This window comes from Neovison vison, chromosome 3 (genome assembly GCF_020171115.1).
Source record: "Neovison vison isolate M4711 chromosome 3, ASM_NN_V1, whole genome shotgun sequence".
Lineage (NCBI taxonomy): Eukaryota > Metazoa > Chordata > Mammalia > Carnivora > Mustelidae > Neogale > Neogale vison.
Genome location: NC_058093.1, coordinates 18,417,351 through 18,436,427, shown reverse-complemented (window position 1 = coordinate 18,436,427; position 19,077 = coordinate 18,417,351). Strand labels below are relative to the sequence as shown.

At 38.3% G+C, this 19,077-nt stretch overlaps 1 protein-coding gene across 2 annotated transcripts in view; it reads right to left on the bottom strand.

The window, feature by feature from the left end:
- Positions 1–18,761, bottom strand: part of CPO (carboxypeptidase O) — a 51,515-nt gene extending 32,754 nt beyond the window's left edge. For both annotated transcript variants that reach the window (XM_044240825.1, XM_044240826.1), the window contains exon 1: positions 18,618–18,761. The gene's annotated coding sequence lies outside the window, so the exon portion shown is untranslated. The remainder of the gene's footprint in view (positions 1–18,617) is intronic.
- Between the last annotated feature and the right edge of the window lie 316 nt (positions 18,762–19,077).

Genomic DNA, 19,077 nt, shown 5'->3' with positions numbered 1-19,077 from the left:
ACTACAGAAAATCACATGCTAGCTATTTATCATACCATACTATTAGCACATACCATACTATTTAGCACACCACACTAAGTGGCCTGGAAAAAAAAGTATTTTCTATCTCACTGCTTGCTTGCTCTGTCTAATGTGTTTGTAGTACTATATGGCAGGGTCCTCAACCTTTTGTGGAGATGATAAACTTTGCTCTTTCCCTAATGCTGAAGTATCTTCTATTTAGATCATTATGGGAAGGAAGAGGAAAACAGAAGAAATTTATGCTCTCAAATGCCAACAGTGGAGATGGTAGAGCAAGGAGAGAGAAGATATCCCAGAGAAGAGCCTGGATTTTGTTCAGAAACCCCAAATATCTGCCTGGGTGAGGGATGAACATAGAACCAAGGTATGGTAAGGACAATTATCTTGGGAATTAGATCTTTAGATACTTCTCCATCTCTTTCCCAATTGGATAGTATCTCATTCAGCATTAACTATCAACTAGTTTAAAAAACAAAGACACAAACGCTTTTGATTCATCACCCTGGATCTTCATTCTGGAAATCTTGGTAAGGAGTATTATCATTTTTCAATCTACTTCCATTGATTTCTCAGGTATAAAGAAAAGGCAAAAGATATGGAAACAACATGAGTACCCATCAACAGACGAATGGATAAAGAAGATGTGTGTGTGTGTGTGTGTGTGTGTGTGTATACCACATATATAAATATACCTATATGTAGGTATGTATAAAAGAAAGATATATATATATATATATATATATATATATACCATAGTATTATTCAGCTGTGAGAAAGAAGGAAGTTCTGCCACTTGTGGCAACATGGATGGACGATGAGAGCATAATGCTAAGTGAAATAAGTCAGAAAAAATAAATACTATAAGATTTCACTTATATATAAAATATAAACAAAAGCCAAACCCCTAGAAACAGAGAGAAGGATGGTTATCAGAGGAAGGGAGGTGGGATAAATGGGGAGATGTTGGTCAAAAGGTACAAATTTCAGTCAGAAGATGAATAAATTCTGGGGTTCTCATATACAGCATGGTCATTACAGTTAATAATACTGTATTATATACTTGAAAGTTGCTGAGAGTAAATCTTACATGCTCTCATCACCAAAAAAAAGGTAATTATGTGACATAATGAAAATGTTAGCTAATGCTATGGTGGTCATCAGTTTGCAATATGGAAGTGTATCAAGTCAACATGTTGTACATCTCAAACTTAAATAATGTTATATGTCCATCTTATCTCAATAAAACTATAAATATAAGTGCATATATATTGAAATATACCTATATATAGGTATATATAAAAGAGAGGCACAATTAGAACAGACTTTCTTCTCTTCTCTCTTCTCTGGTTTTTCCCAAGGTTCATTGTCTTACACCTTTTCATTTCTATTGACTATATTTAGCAAAATCATTATTAAAGATTATTACATTCATTGTCTGAATCTCAGTGCAATACTTGATGGGCCATGTACAGAACACTGGGTTAAAAATTGGAAGCCTGAGTTTCTAATTTTTGTTCCCTCATGTGTCAGCCACGTGACTGGGGACAAATCTCACCTATTTTCCTTCACAAGCAGTTGTAACCATCTTCCCTCCTACTCAGAGCTCTGGAACATATTAAATGAAATAATGTATGTGAAAACTCTGTGCAGATTGTAGAAACTATCAAAAATATATTGTGTAATTATCATTGACACTAATAACAAGGATCTATAACCAGATTACAGTTCTGCACAAGAGTCTTCCAGTACTAGACCATACTATATAGAGGAGAAAAACCAAACTGCCGAACAGTAAAATGTAGAAGGTTTTCTCCTTTATCATGAAATTTCTTGACAGAAAGTTCTCCAGAGAATTTTTCTAAAGGTGGAGCAAAGCATGGAGGGGCTTCTCTGCTTTACATACTTCAGAAAAACAGATTTTTGAAAATGAGCATCTGTTGAAAATGAGCTGTATCTTAGCTACCAAAATCAACTTATACAATCTATATAATCCTAGCTTGCTGATTATGACCTAAGAACATATTCCAGCATAGTTAACTTCCAATATAAAATATTCCTAATTCAATATAATTCCTATATTCATATTACGATAAATTTCACTATAAGTCTAAAATAAAAAGATAGAAGCGAGACTCCTAATGGATTTCATATGAGATTCAGTTTATACAGAAAAGTAGTTACTAAAATTACAGTGGAGTTTAATCAACCTAAATACATTTAAAAAGTTCAGCTCCCTACTTGTATACTGGGAGCACCAAATTTCACAAGACTCGTACTTGTTATTTCCAGCAAAGGGGGGTTGCATATACCTTACCCTAACTTTCCCATGTCCTATTTGTTTCTTTTTTTTAATTTTTAATTTTTAATTTTTTATAAACATATAATATATTTTTATCCCCAGGGGTACAGGTCTGTGAATCGCCAGGTTTACATACTTCACAGCACTCACCAAAGCACATACCCTCCCCAATGTCCATAACCCTACACCCTTCTCCCAAACCCCTCCCCCGAGCAACCCTCAGTTTTTTGTGTGAGATTAAGAGTCATTTATGGTTTGTTTCCCTCCTAATCCCATCTTGTTTCATTTATTTTTCTCCTACCCCCTTAAGCCCCCATGTTGCATCACAACTCCAAAACTGCTAGAACTTGTACAGGAATTCAGTAAAGTGTCAGTTGCATTTCTCTACACCAACAACAAGACAGAAGAAAGAGAAATTAAGGAGTCAATCCCATTTACAATTGCACCCAAACCATAAGATACCTAGGAATAAACCTAATCAAAGAGGCACAGAATCTATTCTCAGAAAACTATAAAGTACTCATGAAAGAAACTGAGGAAAAAAATGGAAGAAATGGAAAAATGTTCCATGCTCCTGGATTGGAAGAATAAATATTGTGAAGATGTCTATGCTACCTAAAGCAATCTACACATTTAATGCAATTCCTATCAAAGTACCATCCATCTTTTTCAAAGAAATGGAACAAATAATCCTAAAATGTATATGGAACCAGAAAAGACCTCGAATAGCAAAGGAATATTGAAAAAGAAAGCCAAAGTTGGTGGCATCACAATTCCGGACTTCAAGCTCTATTACAAAGCTGTCATCATCAAGACAGCATGGTACTGGCACAAAAACAGACACATAGATCAATGGAACAGAATAGAGGGCCCAGAAATAGACCCTCAACTCTATGGTCAACTAATCTTCAACAAAGCAGGAAAGAATGTCCAATGGAAAAAAGACAGCCTCTTCAATAAATGGTGTTGGGAAAATTGGACAGCCACATGCAGAAAAATGAAATTGGACCATTTCCTTACACCACACATGAAAATAGACTCAAAATGGATGGAAGACCTCAATGTGAGAAAGGAATCCATCAAAATCCTTGAGGAGAACACAGGCAGCAACCTCTTCAACCTCAGCCACAGCAACATCTTCCTAGGAACATCGCCAAAGGCAAGGGAAGCAAGGGCAAAAATGAACTATTTTTTATCAAGATCAAAAGCTTTTGCACAGCAAAGGAAACAGTTAACAAAACCAAAAGACAACTGACAGAATGGGAGAAGATATTTGCAAACGACATATAAGATAAAGGACTACTGTCCAAAATCTATAAAGAACTTAGCAAACTCAACACCCAAAGAACAAATAATCCAATCAAGAAATGAGCAGAGAACATGAACAGACATTTCTGCAAAGAAGATATCCAGATGGCCAACAGACACATGAAAAAGTGCTCCATATCACTTGGCATCAGGGAAATACAAATCAAAACCACAATGAGATACCACCTCACACCAGTCAGAATGGCTAAAATTAACAAGTCAGGAAATGACAGATGCTGGTGAGGATGTGGAGAAAGGGGAACCCTCCTACACTGTTGGTGGGAATGCAAGCTGGTGCAACCACTCTGGAAAACAGCATGGAGGTTCCTCAAAATGTTGAAACTAGAACTGCCCTATGACCCAGCAATTGCACTACTGGGTATTTACCCTAAAGATACAACCGTAGTGATCCGAAGGGGCACGTGCACCCAAATGTTTATAGCAGCAATGTCCACAATAGCCAAACTATGGAAAGAACCTAGATGTCCATCAACAGATGAATGGATAAAGAAGATGTGGTATATATACACAATGGAATACTATGCAGCCATCAAAAGAAATGAAGTCTTGCCATTTGTGACAACGTGGATGGAACTAGAGCGTATCATGCTTAGCGAAATAAGTCAAGCAGAGAAAGACAACTATCATATGATCTCCCTGATATGAGGAAGTACTGTTTGTTTCTATTAGTATTTCCTTAACCCCCAGAAAGATGCCATGTTGTTCTGATGGGAAGTCTTAGAAAAGTTAAAGCAAATTACAGAGTTATCACTAAAGTTTATAGAGTGATTACTACATCCCAGATACTGTGCTTTAATGCATAAACAACCTTCATGTAGTAGTGACGTGGGAAACAGAGGCAAAGGAAAAATTTACATTTCCTTACTGCTTAAGCCCATCCACAAGTCCTTGAAACAGTTAGAGTGACCTTCCTCTAGGAACTCAGTTGCCTCAGTGTTGACATTGTTACAGGCAAAAGGCAATCTTAGCATAACATTATCCCATTCCCTGGGATCCTGTGAGTCTACTTTATACATATAAAAATTCCTTTGGAAAATTCTTTATTTCTATCTCTCCCACCAACATTTAGATAAACAGAGTCTCATGACTGAGTTTTTACTAAACAGTAATAAATGACTTTTTCCTAACAATAGCTAGCCCCTTCAGCGACCTGGATATCTTGTTTCTAGATTCCATGTAGGCTTGTGCTGTCCCTAACCCCTCCCAACTTGAAAGTATATAATCAGACACCTATCACAACCCCAATGCAGCTTTTTTCTGCTCGTGGATCCTGTTCTTATGCTTTAATAAAACCACTTTTTGGACTGGAGATGTCTTTCTTGATCATTTGCCCTGAACCCCAAAATCTACATCAGTAGGATCAACCATTGACCCCAATTACAGAAAAAGAAACTGAGTCAATCTGCATTGACCATGTTATCTAAAACCTATAATTAAAAAGCAGAATGGGGGGGGCACTTGGGTGACTTAGTCCGTTGAGCGTCAGACTCTTGGTTTCAGCTCAAGTCATGATCTCAGGATCGTGAGATTGAGCCCTGCATGCAGTACCAAGCTCAGTGGATAGTCTGCTTGAAGACTATCTATCTCTGCCCCTTCCCCCACTCGTACACTTGTGCACTCTCTCTCTAAAATAAATATATAAATCTTTTAAAAAAGAATCAGAATGCACACTGGGGACCAGCATCACCAGCATCATCAGAAAGGCAGAATCTCCATCCCAGACTCTTCGTTTTAGTAAGACTCCCCAAATGAGTCACATTTTGTTCCCTTTGTATTCATTTGTTTATTGTGGGACCTATTTGCTTCTGTTGACATTTCCTTAATACTCTAGAGGAATGTTATGTCACTACTGTTCTTGCTTTTCTCTCCACCTGGAGTGTTCTCCACAAACCAACCACTAGTAATCAAGATTTCCCTCATTCTTTTAGCAGCCCCTTGAGGCAAATCACTAAGTCTCTCTGAGCCTTCATTCCCCCCTCTAGAAAACCAGGATGAAAATACCTCTCTTGAGGGGTTACTAGAGCCGTTAAAATTAAATCAAAGGACCCTTGTAAATTGCATAGCACAGTAGTTCATTAACTTGGTTTCATTTTAGAATCACCTGGAGTATTTTCCCTGGCACTTCCCTTTCCAGAGCAATTACATTCGGATTTCTGATAATGGGGCCCAGGGAAACAGCATTTTTACATTCCCATGGGTGATTCTAATGGGTAGTCAGGCTTGAGAATTTCTGGCACCAATTGCCTTGTACATAGTATATGCTGAATAAAATTTAGCCTTGATTATTTTTTGTTTTTTGAAAGACAGACAGAAAGTGGGAGCAGGTGTGGAAGAGCAGAGGGAGAGAGAGAATCAAACCAGGCACAGATCCTGACACAGGGCTTGATCTCATAGCCCCAATGACAACCTGAGCCAAAATCAAGAGTGGGATGCTTAATCTTGGCATTTCTTATACCCAGCCCCTTGCCAAAGAGCAAATCTCTTTGAACTGATCATGCTTGATTTCCTCCCTGCCTTATCATAAGAGGTTCTAACTTCTATCTCTTCTGGGCTTTCTGAAGTCCTAGCCCTGAAATCATACCTTTTCTCTCAAATCTTTTTTTGGTGAGCGCAAGATCTAATCTCCCTCTTTTCTCAAATCCAGTAGCAACCTGAAGTCTCTATTATAAAATCTACTTGCTTGCCCCGCTCCGTTCAGGGTAGATTGCAACTATTTCATGTGTGTCAAATTGCGAGTCTCGCAGGCCCCCAGCTTAATGCTGAGGACACACTAGACACTGAAAAAGGATAATTTTTTAAAAAACGTAAAATCAAGAGTTTCATTTAAAATGAATGCAAGTCAAAGATTTTATTTACTGCATGAATTAATGAGAGAGTCAATAAGAAGTTAAACCTGTTCAAAGGAAATGTCTGACAAATATAAATTAGCAGCAGGAATGCTGGAATAAATTTACAAAAGATGCAAAGTTTGTCACTTCTTTTCACTGAACACTATTCAATGGTATGTCTACAAACAAGAATCATTTGGATTGTTATTTACTTTTTATGATGTACAGAATCATAAAATACATCAAAAACAATGAAAAACCAATAATCACAAATAGTGCTCTAGACAGTGTCTAATTTTACCATTGTAGATGCCCCATAATCTTTGTGGTCCATTACATAGCTTTTAACAACTTTTCCTGACAATGCTCCATATTTTTAAGGTCTATTCCTTTTGGGGGCAGTTAAAAAGGTTAGTTGAAGATCAGGAAGAAAAACTTCACTTAATGAGGAATTTGTGTGAGATTAATTCGACTCATGGTGTCTTCATAAAACTGCAGCCAAGGTAAAGCCCAAACCCAAACTTTATCTGGAGTAACCCAGACTTTTGAGATGTCTGTACAAATTTTACTACGAATAAGGAATTCAAACTTGCAATATTGCTTAGAAAGTTGTTATCATTAAGCTGGCCAAGCTAGGAAGGAAAGGTAATTTTTTAAACTGATAATGACAAAAAAAGAATTATGACCTGTTGGTCGATAAAAGACTTTAATACTGACTTGACTGCCTAAACCATTTAGTTAACTTTATTCATTAGACATTATTAATCTAATGTTAATCACTGATCATTTTTGATGAATGTACAAGTATTTGGGGTATATTTCCTTAGGACTTATCAAAGTAGAATGAATAGGTTTGCAATGCTTTATGGAAAATTGAACTAAATTAGAAATTACAAGACTCCGTCTATAGTTTCCTAATTCACCTGCCTACAGTCACTCATTCTCTCCTCTAATCTGTTCTCTACTCTGATTCCAGAAGAAGCTTTTCAAATCCCAAATTTCTCTATATCTTTCCCTGACTTCACATTGCTTTAAGGAGTAAAACAATTACTTGTCATTTGCTCGGGCCATGCGATTTGACCACTCTGATGGCCCTACACTAGTTTAGATAACCTTCCCCATCCCTTTCATACTCCATCCCATTCATTTCTCAGGGACGTCTTCCCTGCCCAGCTCCCACTTCTGACTGGGTTATCTCTTCCTATTATATGCTGTCCTATTAGCACTAATCAAGAGTCCTTTCTAGCATAATTAAGGTCACAATTTCATACTTACTGATTTGTTTATTGTCCGTCTCTGCCATTAGACTATCCATGAGGGCAGGGGACATATTTCCATAGCATGGGGCCAGGCCCAGAAAGGGCACTCAATAATTAATGAATTAATAAAGGGTATATATTATATAAAACCAGTATAAAGGGTTACTGGTTTCTTTTTAGTCCCTAAGGCTTATCTATTTATTTTGCTCCTGCATTTCCTTTGAGTTTTTCTTGTTTTACTTTCCTTTGTTGCTGGTTTTATAAGATCACATCATAGAAAAGGGAAGGAGGAGGCATGAACTGAGCAGATACCAGGACACTTGCAGAGTATTATCACATGATTTCATTTGAGCCTCATAACCTATGTAATAGGTATTATTTTCCAATTTTATAGAAATGAAACTGAGGCTTCGTGATATTATACAAGTGATACCACTAGAAAATGCTCGAGCTGAGTTGGAACCCAGGTTTACCCTTTATTGCTGGACTTGGCATCAAAGACCTTGCTTGGCTGGCAGGCTGGGAAGTCATCTTCTGCACCACCCTAACAAAGCTTTGGGCCTCAGTCTCCGGCTCTACAAAAAAAAGCTAGAAGCCAACATTAACGTGCATTTCTTTAATCACTAGTAAGTGAAGTTTCCATACCATGATCTGCTGTTCTCTCTGGTACAGCTGCCAGACTCCTTTGCCAATTATGATGTAGGGTAGATGACAAAATGGCCACAAATATGCCCCTTTGCATATGGCAGTGGCCTCCCACATGGACTCTGGAACCGACCTTGTGATTGTTTTAGTTCATTGAACAATAGCAAATGTGATGCAGGCAGAGACATGTAAGGCACTTGTACATTGGGATTTACCCTCTGGCTGCACTTGGAACCCATCTGCCACACATGAACAAACCTTGATGAGACTTTCAGATGATGAGAGCAGGTGCCCCATCATGTCAGCAGACAGCTAGCCAACCCTTAGAGGCCAGACCACCTAACTGACCCCAGATGCCTGAATAAGCCAGCAGAGACCAGCAGGAGCAGCAGCGAGTCAGTCCAAGTTACCAACCCATGGACTCAGGCACTAAATAAATGGTTATCATTTTAAGCTGCTACATTTTGGAGATATATATATATATATATGTAAAATTTCTTTACTTTTAATAGTAAGTTTGTATTATATGTTGGTCTTATCATTTTCCCATTCTAAGAGAAAGGTGTCATATTTCCTAGATTTATTCTGTTAAATGATATAAAATTTATAACTTAACAGACACATATCTCTTCTTCATAGGTGGGAGAAATAGACTCTTTTATTTTCTTCTGATTGTGATACAATTTAACCCACTAACTCATTTGGAACTTAATGAAATTTTAGTGATGAGGCATGGATTTAAATTATTTTCCTCCACATTAATATTCAATTTTGACATCCTTTATCATTTAATAACTCCTTTCTCAACTTCTGTATTGCTTCTTGATCTTCAAGTATTAATTTCGTATAATGTATTAGTTATATTCCTTGGAATTGCTATGGCATTCTATGAACTAACTTTTCTTTTTATAATTTAATATCATAATTTTATTACAATTTTACTATTCATCAATATAAAATATATTAGTAATATGCAACTTATAAAAGTTGTTTGTTTATAATAGTACAATTAATGAAGGCCCTTTATGTACCGCAGAGTGCTGTTTCTCTTTGTTAATTTCCATGGTCTTTTTTCTTCCTTCTGTCTCTTTCACAATTCTGCTCCCTTTATAGTTATTTGTGTCATTCTCACCATTCTCCACCTGACTGTAAACTTCTTGAGACTGGGAAGAGTACATATTTTCCCTTTATTGAGGGTTTTCCAAAAGAGGATGTCCAGAACCTATTTGTTAGAGTGATGTGACATTTCTTATCCAGCAGACATTTATTTTTAATGCAGTCTTTGAGAACCTGTGAGGGTTCCTTACTCCTACAATTCTGAAATCTGTACAAAGCTTGTCTTGTTGCTCTGACTTGTATTGCTTAAATAGAATATCTGTAAGCTAGAGGATACTCTTGGATAGCTCAAAAAACAGTCATGTAAATTTAACTGATTGGGATATCAGTGGAAATAGATGATAATTATTAATACAGTAATTGGGTGCAAGACCCGGGGATAGACTTTAGGTCAATGCCAGCATACTGGACAACATCCCCATATGCTAGGCCCAAGGCCTACAAGGATGACTCAGGTATGGTCCCTGCTTTCAAAGCCAATATAATAATACTGACCCAAGGCTAGGAGAATTTCAAAGTATAATGACATGATTTTGTAAATCTCATGTCAACTACTTGAAAGAAAAGTTCTCTGTAAGAATTTAATGTCAAGATTGTCATTTAAAAATCAAGTTCCAATGTCTGTTTTCATTTCTCACTCACAAATCTGTTTTTCAAGTAGGATCTATTTGTTGTTTAAACTTTTTTCCCCTCCTTATCCTTGGTCGTGGGAGGTTCCTACTAGGTTGGGAGGAATGCACTGAGAAGCAGAATGTTAAGGCCAGGAGCACGTCTGGACCTGCCAAGGTCACATCCCAGCCCTGCTCTAGCTCTAATGATTCCCATGAACATACCATTCCCATGGTTTTGCCCCAGACCTTTCCCTGGTTTTGGCATGCACCACCTCTCAAATCCTGTCCAACCCAATCCTTATGGAGCATGTGTCAACAAGGCTCTTGCCAGCTCCTTCAACCCCTGCTACACCCACCTGAAAATCTTCTAATTACTCTGGACCATTTACACCATCCACCTCTTTTGCTTCTCTACCCTGGCATCTGAGAGTGATGGGAGCAATCTCACAACTGCCATATTGTTGATGTTTATTCAGCCAATATTTGTTGAGCATCTGCTATGCACTAAAAACAGTAGAAAAAATTATACTAGACTCAGAAAAGAATAAAACAGTGAATAAGAGAGCATCTCCTCCTTCTTGAGGGGGGAAGCTCAACATCTACACGGTAGTGTGATATGTAATTATCATATGGAAATTATGCACCTGTGGAAGCCCACAGGAATGTACCTAACCTAGAGACTTATGGGGTCAGGAAAGCTATCTCACTTAAAATTCATGGTCTTCAACTCCAGTGGGGCCCTTGGCACCACTCAACACTTATTTTATAGTTGTCTAGTCAGCCAGAATTCCCCAAAAGGAGTAGCTAAAACTTCATGGCTCTCCTCAAGACCCCCAGTCCACTCATCTCTCTTACTCATCTCTCAGCAGATGAGACAGCCCTTGACTACACTAAGGAAATCCAATCCATGTTTAAAAATCTATTTCCACAATAGCTCCTCCTCAGTTCCCCTTTTGATTCTGTAGAAAAGGTGTCTTTTTTTGGATCCTATCTCTCCACCATTAGCCCCAATTCTAGGACCAGGGACCTTGACAAATTGGTTTATTTCCTCCCTCACTTATATTCTTTTATGTTCAAGCTCTTCCTCTTAATTACTCAAGCACAGCTAATGAACATATACAAGTCTCTATTACACAAAAAGTAAATTATAAATAAAAAATATTATGTAACCCAAATGCTCTCAGGTTTCATCAGCTTCCAGATTGAACTCAAATTGCACCAGATTAAAAAAAGAAAGTAGTTTACAAATGTTTTCCTCCACCTTGCCAAGTAATCTAACCGCAACCTCCACCTACCTCTGTCTCCAGTATGTGTGAGATCCCCAAAAGGAAGGGAGATCTTACATATATTCATGAGAAAGCTGTGTTTGTGACTGCTGTCTTGCCAGAGACCTACCTCTCCTAGCCCTCTCCCTGTCCCTGTGTTGAGGTTCTATCATCCACTGCTGGAGAGTATTGGCACAGTTGTCTCCAGCTCAGCAGCCTCTGAAGATTCCAGCTGAATCTGCAATATGTCTAATTGCTGGCCTCACCTCTGCTGAGCTAGGGTTCCATGCTGGGGTGCAGAGTCCTGCTGACCATTCTGCCAGCCAATGTTTTCAATGTGGACACTAGCAGCAGTACATTGCATGGTGCCTGCACAACTGTGTGTGCAGACAGAAGAGAAGGTTATGGCTCCCAAACCTCTGCCTTAATGTTTTTTAAGAAGCCTAATGGCAAGCATGTCCCTAACAGACCTGAAGCTTTGCACAACTTTGTACAACTCCTTGCACACTATTTTCTTCGTGAATGACAAACTCAGAACATGGCTTCTTAGAGTTCTCTTGACGTTAGTCCTATCAAATATTCTAGTCTCTGCTCTCACTTCTCCAATCAAACACCATTTGGGAGACGTACAATATACGTCTGAATCCCCATGGTGGATACAGCTCAAGATTTCTCAGGAGAACCCTAAGTCTCTCATAAATCAGTGGGTGTCAATAAATGCCTGGGTGGGAGAAGGATGTCATGGGTCAATATAATTGCTGTAGAGAATGAGCCAGTTTTCCTTGACCCTGTTGGGGTCCCTGGCTCAATCTGAATATGAAACTGACAAAAAGAAAGGTTAACAAAAGAAAACCATCCAGATTTCTTGCATACAAGTTTTATGTGACATGGAGCCTTCGTAAGGAATGAAGACCTGAGGAAACAGTTGCATCTGAGTATTTTTATGCTTGGGTTGAAGAGTAGGCAGTCATGTAGAACTATGATAGGGCAGAGAGTTTGAAGAAAGTGCAATAAACTGGGGAGAATTACTAAGACCTGTTTGTTAGGATTCTTCTTGGCAGAATATTCTAGTCTCTGTTTTTGCAGATAAGGATGTTCCCTCCCTCCAGATATAGAGAGGGCACCTCTCATATGGGATCTTATGACCTCTAGCAGGGCAGACCAGTGTGGGGGGAGGTCAGAGCAACCTTCCTGCTTCTACTGTTTTCTCAAACTCTTTTAGCCTAAAATATTCAATATTCCTAGAAGCCATAATTTAGAGTGCCGTTTCCAAAATCTTGTCACAGTCTTACACAAGTCATGGAATAGCCATGACTCTGCTACAAAAAATAAAACATCACTCCTTAACCCTGCACCCAGTTCTGGCTTATGCTCTTTCCTTTCCTTCACACCCAAGCTCTGGAAAGAAATCAGTTGTAATCTTCACTTCCTCATTGTACATGCTTTTTTTTTCCAATTTAACATTATCTTCTTTTTAAACATAATTATATATTCACTTGGTTTAAATTTCAAAAAGAAAAACAACAAAAAAAGCTATCCCTGGCTACCAAATATCCCTCTCTAGAGGCAACCGGTTTCCTGTGTATCCTATCAGAGATATTTTATTAAACACAAGCAAAAACATATCTATTTCCACTTTTTTAAAAATAGCAATCGCATCCTGTATCTACATACTGTTCCTTTTTTTTTCCTTTCTTTCTTTCTTTTTTTTTTTTTTTTTTTTTTTTTGCTTAACACTGTATTTTAGGGATCATTTCAAATCAACAAATAAAGAATGTCCTCATTCTTTTTTGGAGGGTGCTACAGAATATTATTTTGAATAGTTATACCCTAGTATCCTTTAATTGCTAGACTGTGGTTGTTTTCAATTTATCATGACTTCAAGTAGAACAGGATTTTTTTTAAAAAAATGCAAGTTTCCACTGAGGCACCACGATATATTTTGTTAAAAAACAAAATTCAGTGGAATAAATTTTGAAGATCTTATTGGCTTTATTTAATGATTTATGAATCATGCAGCTTCTAATCTAGCAGACAGAAAGAAGCTCCAAAAAGCTGTACAAAATGAAAGACTTTTATAGGCAGAAGGGAACAGGAATAAGGAAGTTATTCTAGACAAAAGTAGGTTGGTTATCACAAGGTTACTTTCCTTTAGGGGATAACTGGGGTCTGTCCGGCATATTACCTCGCTAGTGCTGACCAGGCAATTCCTGACTGGCTGGCTTAAGATTCCATTTGTGGGAGAGCCAAGACTGTAATTAAGTAAAGTCTTGGTTTAGTAACAAGGGGCTTAGCATAAGCAAGTCTATGTTGGCTTATTATCTAGTTTTTCACAATCCCAAAGTGAAGTAGAAGATCATATAATTTCTAAGGGAGGTGAAAAATCAGGCTTGTAACTATTAGGCTTCTCACCCACAGAAAGGTTACAAAGAGATTGGGATTTGGAGATTAGCGAGTATTTTGGAGACTATAGTCTTGGGTTGTGAATTCTAGTCCCCAAGGGGTGAGTCCTGGGGATCCTTACTACACATTGTGACAAAGAAAGATGTTTCAAGATGGTTGCCGAGAGAGTTTGATACATGGCCATTCAGTCCATCTAGAAAACCTAAAGGTAAGTGTTGTGTGATTCGCTGCTTAGGAAACAAAGACAGCTACAGGGGAAGCTGCTCTCCTAAAGCTGGTCAAAGAATGTGTTTCCTCAGGGCAAGGACAGCATGGAAAGTCTCAAGTTTTGTTCACCAGGAACACCTGGAAGCAAAAGTCACAGCCAAACTGAAGCCAGAGTGATAAGCAGAGGAAAGTGTTAAAGACCCATTGCAATAGAGATGGATCTAACTTCATGGAGGATAAGTCAGGTGGGAGATTCCCTGATAATGAGGGAGACAGACACAGGTCTCCAAGAATCCATGAAAGATCTCAAGAAAGAGCTGAGTTAAAAAAAAAAAAAAAAAAATCCCCCCCCAGCCAGAAATTGGTGTTGGTAAAGTGAGGCATTTCTGCTTCCTCACTCTTCCCTCTTCCCACTGACTCCACCTGGCAGGGGTCTGAAAGCAGGTTACAAAGACAGGAATTAATAATTACATTTATTAGGAAGGGCAGAAGCACAGGGCAGGTAAGAGAAAGCCAATGATGTCCCCTCTTCCACTACTGGTATCCAGCTTGCAGTAAGCTGCACCCGAGAAAGGGGAAATTTCAATGAAATTTTAAGTATTTATTATTAATTTGGACTAAATGTTTGAATTGCTGACTGTAAGTAAGACATTTTTATTAACTGAAAATGATCACAAAAGTCATAGGTTTATACCAATTTTCACTGAGGGATTGAGTTCCACAAATAAATCTGAAGTGACAGCGGGTGACTGCCACTTCCTATAAGGATGTAAAAAGTCACGAGAAACTGTTGCTTTTATTCCGCAGCAAGAGCACTCCAGAGAAGTTACTAAATCATAGCTGTGGGCGTTTTTGTCTTCATCTGTCAGAGAGATAAGAAACCCAAGATATCTAAATGAACTACATTCCATAAAGTGACCAGACGTTCTTAGGGGGGAAAAGAACAATGGTCACCTTTATCCCTGGCAGAGTGGAAAATCTGATACAGTATCTGATAGGGTGAAGGAAAAAAAAAAGACAAAATTGAAATGTACTTTCATTGGCCTACAAGGGATGTTCTGAGACCAATTTCTAATGAGTGGTCTTCTTCCCCTTATATCCAACAATTTTCTGCACACTATCTGGGTGTCCTACAATTCAACTCAATTCTCATCCTCTCTACCTGGAGATGGAATCAGATTCTACGGGTTAAGTATTCAATCCTAAAAGACTGCCTCCTCTGCCACTACAGATGCCAATTGCAAGCCTAGGTGACCACCTGTGCTTCTGACTGATAGGCTATAGATTAGAGACCTTGTTATCAGTACGACTATTTGTGCTGTGTGGGAGGTCCTGGTCCTTGGATTCCCATGAGAAGATTTACATGAGGATCCGCTCTCAGACTAAAGATAGCCAGAAGAAAAGTAGCAAGCCCAAAGCAGTTTATTATAGCAGAAGTACACTCTCATGGTGGGGGAGGGGCTCAAGGTGGGGAGAAGCAGGTTTCATGAGATGGAACAAGCCCTAGATTGTTTTGGGATTGGATATTTGCGGCCGTTCTCTGGGCTGGGAAGTGCTGTGACTCCTAGCGCGGTGGTCTCTAAAGGAGGCAGCTTCCAATCCTTTCAGGGACTCCTCCTACAGGCTGGGTGGGGAGATTTTGACCCTTCAAGGTTTGTACCTGAATAGTCCTGGCAGTCTTTCTCCATGGGGTCTGTACCCAGAATGCAAATGTATTATAATAAGTCTGTGCATACCCTGGGGCAGAGAGGGAAGAGGAGAGTGCATGCTCTGCACCTGCCCTTGTGACTCTTGATGTGTCATCCTCAAAGTCTTGGAAGCTGCAGTGTCAAGATGTTGTGCTCCTGTCTCAATAACTCCCTCCTCGGGTTCAGCTAATTTGCTAGAGCAGCTCATGGAACTCAGGGGAACATTTTAATTACTAGATTACCATAAGGATACAAAAGGATGTAGCTCAGGAACAACCAGATGGAAGCAATGCCTAGGGCAAGGTGTGGGAAAAAGGCACAGAGCTTACATGCCCTCTCCAGATGTGCCACCTTTCCACATCGTCACATGGTTACCAACCCAGAAGTTCTCCGAACACTGTCCTTTCGGGTGTTTGTGGAGGTTTCATACATGTATACTGGCACAGCAGATTTGTACCCCACGGTTCCCCAGTCACAGAGCAAGTGTGTATTCAACAGCTCTTTCCCACAGTCCTTCACTAAGTTCATGGGGCTAGTACTCAGAAGACTAGAGGCATGGCAGGAGAATTGAGAGAATTCACCTCTGAGTATCTGCAGGGAGGAATGAGGAACAGCAGAAATGGTACGTTGAGATAATTATTTATTGTCTAAAACAAAAATAAGAGCAATGTATACTTTGATTTCATAGCATTTGTATAAGTAAAACTTATAACCACAAGAACACAAAGGATTGAGGGAGGGGGTAAGCTTCTTTATACCATCGTAGGATTCTTTCCACTGTGTGATATGATTACATATTTTTTGAAGATACACTATGTTTCGTTAAAGATGCATGTGTTAGTATCTAGAGCAAACACTTAAAAAAGTACAGCTAAAAAGTCAGTCGAGGGGGTATGTATAAGTAAAAAATCATATTCAATTTACCCAAGAGAAGTCATCAAAAAATGACAGAAAAACAAAGAGTAAATGGAACTATCAGAACAAATAGCAGTATGATAGACTCAGATCCAACCATACCAAATATTATATTAATTTTAAATTAACTAAAACTCCCACTAAAAAACAGATTAAAAATACAAGACATAACTATGCTGTTTGCAAGAAACCCACTTTAATAACTTTTTTAAAAAATTTCCTTAAGTAATCTCTACACCCAACATGGGGCTCAAACTCACAACCCAGAGATCAACAGTTGCATACTTTACCAACTGAGCCAGCCATGGCAAAGAAGCCATGCAAGAAACCTACTTTAAATACAAAGACACAGATAGGTGAAAAGTAAATGTGTGCTGTAAGACAAAATATGCAAGCACCATTTCTAAGATGGGTTGTACCGCTATAATAATACAAAGTCAATGTCAAAATCAAGGGTATTGGGGCACCTGGGTGGCTCAGTGGGTTAAGCCTCTGTCTTCGGCTCAGGTCATGGTCCCAGGGTCCTGGGATCAAGCCCCACATGGGGTTCTCTGCTCAGCGGGGAGCCTGCTTCTCCCTGTCTCTCTGCCTACTTGTGATCTCTCTCTCTATGGCAAATAAATAAATAAAATCTTAAAAAAAAAAAAATCAAGGGTATTACCAGGGTTTAAAAGAGACAATACTTAGTGATTTTAAAAAGTTGAGTCATCAAGGAAACATGGTAATCATCTAAATATTCGTGCTCCTAATAAAAACATCTCAAAATGCACGGACAAAAATCCAAGAGAAGGAAAGGCAAAATATGTAAATTTACCTTTTTTTAAAAAGGTAGAAAAGGGGAGCCTGGGTGGCTCAGTGGGTTAAGCCTCTGCCTTCAGCTCAGGTCATGATCTCAGGGTCCTGGGATCAAGTCTCGCATTGGGTTTTCTACTCAGCAGGGAGCCTGCTCCCTCCCCCACCTCCTGCCTGCCTCTCTGCCTACTTGTGATCTCTGTCAAATAAATAAAAGTTAAAAATCTTTAAAAAATACATAATGAAAAATGAAAAGGTAGAAATTGGAAATTTTAAAATCCAATTGATAAAACAAATAGACAAAATCAGTAATGATATAGAAAGTGTGAAAACTGCCATCAATCCCAAAACTAGTTGATATTTTAGAACAATACCCAATAATACCCAATATTCTTTTCAAATGCACATGGAGCATTCACCAAGGTAGACATACAGAGTATGCTCTCTGACCACTATAATATTAAATTAGAAATTGATCATTATAAGACATCTAGAAAATCTTCAAATATTTGGAAAGTTAGCTACACACATCTAAATAACCCATGGGTCAAAGAAGAAATCACAAGAGAAATTAGAAAGTACTTGAAAATGCATGGTAATGAAAATACCACATATTAAAATTTGTGAGGTACATTAAAGCAATCTTAGAAGGCAATTTGTTACATTAAATGCCTTTATTAGAAAATAAAAATGATATAAGAATTGATTATCTAAGTTTCCTCATAAGGAACTAACAAAAGAAGAGAAAATTAAACCCAAAATAAGTACAATAAAGGTAATATATTAAAGCAGAAATTAATGATATAAAAAAGACAAAATTGAGCAAATAAATGAAGTCAGAAGTTATCATTAAAAATTAATAACATTGTAAAAGATTTTGTACCTAAAATGGTAAAAAAAAAATTAATAACATTGATAAACCCCTAGCAAAATAAACACCACAAACACACACAAACACACACACAGAGAGAAACAGAGAGAAAGAACAATAAATTAAGTGAAAAAGGCAGGGGTTTTTTGTTGTTGTTGTTTTTTCTTTTTACTAATCTACACCCAAATGATAATGAAGGGGTACTATACGTAATTTATGCCAATTTTCAAGAAATACAAAATATGCTGAATTGTCAAGAACTGTAAAGATATCAGTATATTTGCAAGCTAAACTAGCCTGCCAGTTTTGTGTGTGCCAGCAGAAGACACAAGACTCCTGGATCAGAGACAAAGGATTTTATTACTCACAGCAAGTCTCATGAGCTTCATGTTTGAGCAGATTCTCCCTCAATCCTAAGTTCCATCAGGAGACACAGTAATTCTCGAGGATGCTGCACACACAGTTGTTTTGTGTCATGGCTGAGGAACCCTGAGGTTGAAAAACTCCAGTCTTTGAAAAGGAACTGCAAGCAAACCCGCCTGACATTTGCCCCAGAGAAAGACATTATCTTTATAATACCAGACAACCAACAAACCCGCCCTCTATTCCAGACAGAGAAATCATTTCTATTTTCCAAGGTGACTTGCCATACAAATAACTTCAAAAAGACAGTCTGGGACAAATGCTGTCAGTGCTTCAGCTCACAAAACATACAGAAATTTGACAAATCCATGGAGAATTATCTCCCAACACTAGATGAACTTGGAAAAATTCCTTGAAAATTACAACTTGCAAAAACTGATACAAAAAGACATACAATATTAAATA